The sequence below is a fragment of the Heptranchias perlo genome, chromosome 7 (assembly GCF_035084215.1).
Source record: "Heptranchias perlo isolate sHepPer1 chromosome 7, sHepPer1.hap1, whole genome shotgun sequence".
Taxonomy (NCBI): Eukaryota; Metazoa; Chordata; class Chondrichthyes; order Hexanchiformes; family Hexanchidae; genus Heptranchias; species Heptranchias perlo.
The window spans coordinates 75,794,463-75,800,405 of NC_090331.1; positions in this window are offsets into that span (position 1 = coordinate 75,794,463).

The following is a 5,943-nucleotide window of genomic DNA, read 5'->3' on the forward strand; positions in this document are numbered from 1 at the left end:
TCTCAACTACATCTTCCTTTACTGAGACTCTGGCAGCATCTTTTTCCTTGGTAAAGACAGATGCAAAGTACTCATTTAGTACCTTAGCTATTCCCTCTGCCTCCATGAGTAGATCTCCTTTATGGTCCCTAATCGGCCCCAGCCCTCCTCTTAATTCTCATTTACTGTTTACATGCCTATGGAAGACTTTTATGTTGGCTGCCAGTCTATTCTCATACTCTCTCTTTGCCCCTCTTATTTCCTTTTTCACTTCCCCTCTGAACTTTCTATATTCTCACTCGTGTTATCCACCCGACATCTGTCATACACCCCTTTTTTCCATATCATCTTACCGGGGCTGCGGGTTCGCGGCGGGGGGTCTACCCACGCGCCCGGCGAAATCAGTCTGCCCCGCGCGCGATCGCAGCCTAATTGGATCCACTTACCTGGTCTTCCAGGTTCCCCACTGCTGATCTGCGCGTCGGGCAGACTGCGCATGTGCAGTAAGGTCTGTCAGCTGGAGAAGCTCCATTTAAAGGGGCAGTCCTCCACTGACAGATGCTGCAACAAATAGCAAAAATAACAGCATGGAGCAGCCCAGGGGGAAGGCTGCTCCCAGTTTAATTATGCCTCACTCCAGGTATCATTAGATGGGGTGAGGAGGAGGAGGTGGAGGACAGAGATCTTCTCCCCGGAGGGCGGGAGGAAGCGGCCTGCCTCTGCCACCAGGAAGGCCTGGCTCGAGGTGGCAGAGGAGGTCACCTGCACCACCAACATATCGACCACCTCCATACAATGCAGGAGGCGCTCCAATGACCTCAGTAGGTCAGCCAAAGTGAGTACATTTACTCATTCCCCTACACTCCATCCGCCACATCACTGCCCCCACCCCACAATTCCTTCTGCACTGCCAACGCTACTCTATCACATCACCCCTCATACCCACTCAAACCTCATCCTCATCTTACCTGCACTTACTCACCTCGCCAGTACTCATCCCACCACTACCACTCAACCCAATCCTCATACAATCTCATGGCTCTATCTCATACTCACCCTCTAATGCATCTCTTTCACGGTTAGCCTCACCCAGCCTGACACTACCCGTGCTGCAGCCACAGGGCATGCATCACATATGTGCAGTAGGAAGCGTAAGGCAAACGTGTCGTGAGCATGAAGGGGATGCACAAGGGTGTTTGAGGGTTTGTCATGGTTTTTACTTATATTGAATTTCTGACCAACTCACATTATATATTATATTGTCACCACTACTGCCACGTCTTTGCGAATCTTGTCTGGTTTGTGCAATAATGCCCTTTTCTGAGGATCACAATGAAGACCCACACCTGATGCCACCCATTGTGTCACTGCAGAGTGGGTGTAGGTGTATTTGCAGGGCTCTTTTGTGCAGACGACTGAGATACGCGGCGATGTCCCCAGTGGCACCCTGAAAGGATGCGGAGGAGAAGAAGTTGTTGAGGGCAGTGGTGACTTTGACAGCGACAGGTAAGGAGATGGTGCTCGGGCCAGCCGGGAGCAGCTCGGCATGAAGGAGACTGCAGATGTCCACGACTACATGTCGAGTGACTCTGAGCCTCCGTGTGCACTGCTCCTCAGAGAGGTCCAGGAAGCTGAGCCTCGGTCTGTGAACCCTGTGGCGAGAGTAGTGCCCTCTGCGACGCATCTCTCTCTGCGGTAGCCCTCCCTCCTGCTGTGCAGGTGGATGTGTCACAGCACTGTGTTGTGGAGCTCCACGTGCCATTTGCTTTCCTAATTACTTATTGTACCTGCAAGCTAACTTTTTGTGTTTCTTGTACGAGGACACCCAAATCTCTCTGAACACCAACATTTAACATTTTCTCACCATTTAAAAAAATTCTGTTTTTCTATTCTTCCTACCAAAGTGAATAACCTCACATAATACTCCATCTGCCATGTTCTTGCCCATTCACTTAACCTGTCTATATCCCTTTGCAGACTCATTATGTCTTCCTCACAGCTTACCTGCCCACCTAGCTTTGTATCGTCAGCAAACTTGGATACATTACACTCGATCCCTTCATCTAAGTCATTAATATAGATTGTAAGTAGCTGAAGCCCAAGTACTGATCCTTGCGGCACCCCACTAGTTACAGCCTGCCAACCTGAGAATGACCCGTTTATTCCTACTCTCTGCTTTCTGTCCGTTAACCGATCCTCTATCCATGTACTATATTGCCCCCAACCCCATCTTGCATAACAACCTTCTATGTGACACCTTATCAAATGCCTTTTAAAAATCCAAATATACTACGTCCACTGGTTCCACTTTATCTATCCTGCTAGTTACATCCTCAAAAATCCCTAATAAATTTGTCAAACACGATTTCCCTTTCATAAAACCACGTTGACTCTGCCTAATCATATTCTGATTTTCTAAGTGCCCTGTTACCATTTCCTTAATAATGGATTCCTGCATTTTCCCGGCTACTGATGTCAGGCTAACTGGCCTGTAACTCCCTGTTTTCTCACTCCCTCCTTTCTTGAATAGCGGGGTTACATTTGCCACCTTCCAATCCACTGGGACTGTTCTAGAATCTAGGGTATTTTGGAAGATCATAACCAATGCATCCACTATCTCTGCAGCCACCTCTTCTAGAACTCTCAGATGTAGGCCATCAGGTCCAGGGAATTTGTTGGCTTTTAGTCACATTAGTTTCTCTAGTACTTTTTCTCTACTGATATTTATTATTTTAAGTTCCTCACTCTCATTAGCCCCTTGGTTCCCTTTTATTTCTGGTATGCTTTTTGTGTCTTCTGTGAATGACCGTGAAGACTGTGAAGACAGATACAAAATATTTGTTTAATGTCTCTGCCACTTCATTATTCCCCATTATAATTTCTCCTATCTCAGCCTCTAAGGGACCAATGTTTACTTTTCCTACTCTCTTCCTTTTTACATACTTGTAGAAGCTCTTATAATCCTTTTTTATATTTCATGTTAGTTTACTTTCATATTCTATTTTCTCCCTTTTAATCAATTTTTTGGTCATCCTTTGCCGGTTTCTAAAACTCTCCCAATCCCCAGGCTTACTACATTTCCTTGCAACATTATATGCCTCTTCTTTTAATCTAATACTATCCTTAACTCCTTTAGTTAGCCATAGATGAGTCACTTTTCCCATGGAGTTTTTATTTCTTTAAATATTTGCCATTGCTTATACATTTTAATCTAATTTCCCAATCTACCTTAGCCAATTCGCCACTCATATCTATGTAATTGGCTTTATTTAAGTTTAAGGCTCTAGTTTTGGACTTAAGTATGTCACTCTCAAACTCAATGTGAAATTCTATCATATTATGATCACTCTTCCCCAGAGGATCCTTTACTGTGAGATTACTAACTAACCTTATCTCATTCCTCAATACAAGATCTAAAATAGTCTGTTCTCTGGTTGGTTCCATGACGTATTGTTCTAGGAAATTGTCTCGAATGTATTCCATGAACTCGTCCTCGAGACTACCTTTGCCAGTTTGATTTATCCAGTCTATACGAAGATTAAAGTCCCCCACAATTACTGCATTACCTTTGTTACAAGCTCCTATTATTTCTGTCCAATGATATAGCTCCTGTCAGGGGGCTTATAAACTACTCCCACCAGTGTTTTCTACCCCTTGTTATTTCTTATTTTCATCCATACTGATTCTACTTCCTGATCTTCCAAATCAAGATCCTTTCTCACCACTGTCCTTATGTCATCCTTTATTATTAGGGCTACACCCCCTCTTTTTCCATTCTGCCTGTCTTTTTGAAACGTCAAGTACCCTGGAATATTTAGTTCCCAGCCTTGGTCACCTTGCAACCATGTCTCTGTAATGGCTATTAGATCAAACCCATTTGTCTCTATTGTGCCATTAATTCGTCTACCTTGTTATGTATGCTCCGTGCATTCCGATAGGGCCTTTAATTTTAACTTTTTACCATGTTTCCCTGTTTTGCCTTATTTGCTGATGCAATATTACACTCTGTTAAACTCTCTGTCCTTTCCTGCCATACTCTGCTTATCTTTACCCAAATCACTACACTGCTCTGTTGCCTTGACTTTTCTCATTAGATTTCTAAATTTCACCATACCTAACCCCCCACCCCGCATTTTTAGTTTAAAGCCCTATCTACCGCCCTAGTTATTCGATTCACCAGGACACTGGTCCCAGTCTGGTTTAATTGGAGCCTGTCCCAATGGAAAGGCTCCCTCTTCCCCCAGTACTGGTGCTCCATGAATTGAAACCCCTGTCTCCCACACCACTCTTTGAGCCACGCATTTAACTCTCTGATCTGCTTGACCTTATGCCAATTTGCATGTGCCTCATGGAGTTATCCAGAGATTATTACCTTTGAGGTTCTACTTATTAGTTTAGACCCCAACTCCTCAAACTGTCTCAGCAGAACCTCATTATTAGTTCAACCTATGTCGTTGGTTCCTACGCGAATCATGACAACTGAATCCTGCCCCTCATGCGCCAAGTTCTTTTCCATCTGCGAGGAGATATCCTTAACCCTGGCACAGGGCAGGCAACACAGCCTTCGGGACTCTCAGTCGCAGCTGCAGAGAACAGTATCTATTCTCCTGACTATACCGTCCCCTACCACTACCACATTCCTTTTTACTCCCCCAACTTGAACAGGATCCTGTACCACAGTGCCGTGGTCAGTTTGCCCATCCTCCCTGCAGTCTTTGTTTTCATTCATACAGATAGCAAGTACCTCGTACCTATTGGACAAGGTCAAAGGCTGAGGCTCCTCCATCACTGCATCCTCGGTCCCCACACCTGCCTGACTCGCTGTCACCTCCTCCTGTCCCTGACCACTGACCAAATCTAAACTCGTACCTAATCTAAGGGGTGTGACTGCCACCTGGATCAAGGTGTCCTGATAACTGTATCTTCCCGGATGCATCGCAATGTCTGCAGCTCGGAGTCCAGCTCAACAACTCTGAGCCAATTTTCTGCAAGTTGCAGACACTTACTACAGATGTGGTTGCCGGGGATCACGCTGCTCTCTACAAACTCCCACATTCTGCAGTTACGGCACATCACCTGCAATGCCATCCCTATCTAACCTTGTTTTAATTATTTACTTTATTAGAGTTTTTATTCACTTGCGCTTCTTAGTTTTATTAACTAATTCATTTATCTACTTTAAGTTATTATTCTAAACTCTTAGATTAACCCACTGCCCTAACTTAGAGAGAAAAAAAGACAGTAATACTCACCAACCAATCACTGTCAGCTGTCCTGTGATGTCACACTTTCAAATTTCTGCCTCTGTGAGTTGATGGTAAATCCCCCGATCCCCTCCCCCGATCCCCTCCCCCCGATCCCCTCCCCCGATCCCCTCCCCCCGATCCCCTCCCCCGAACCCCTCCCCCGTTCCCCTCCCCCGATCCCCTCCCCCCGATCCCCTCCCCCCGATCCCCTCCCCCCGAACCCCTCCCCCCGATCCCCTCCCCCGATCCCCTCCCCCCGATCCCCTCCCCCCGATCCCCTCCCCCCGATCCCCTCCCCCCGATCCCCTCCCCCCGATCCCCTCCCCCCGATCCCCTCCCCCCGATCCCCTCCCCCCGAACCCCTCCCCCCGATCCCCTCCCCCGAACCCCTCCCCCGTTCCCCTCCCCCGATCCCCTCCCCCCGATCCCCTCCCCCCGAACCCCTCCCCCCGAACCCCTCCCCCGATCCCCTCCCCCCGATCCCCTCCCCCGTTCCCCTCCCCCCGAACCCCTCCCCCGATCCCCTCCCCCCGATCCCCTCCCCCGAACCCCTCCCCCGTTCCCCCCTCCCCCGATCCCCTCCCCCCGATTCCCTCCCCCCGATCCCCTCCCCACGATCCCCTCCCCCCGAACCCCTCCCCCGATCCCCTCCCCCCGATCCCCTCCCCCGATCCCCTCCCCCCGATCCCCTCCCCCGAACCCCTCCCCCCGATCCCCT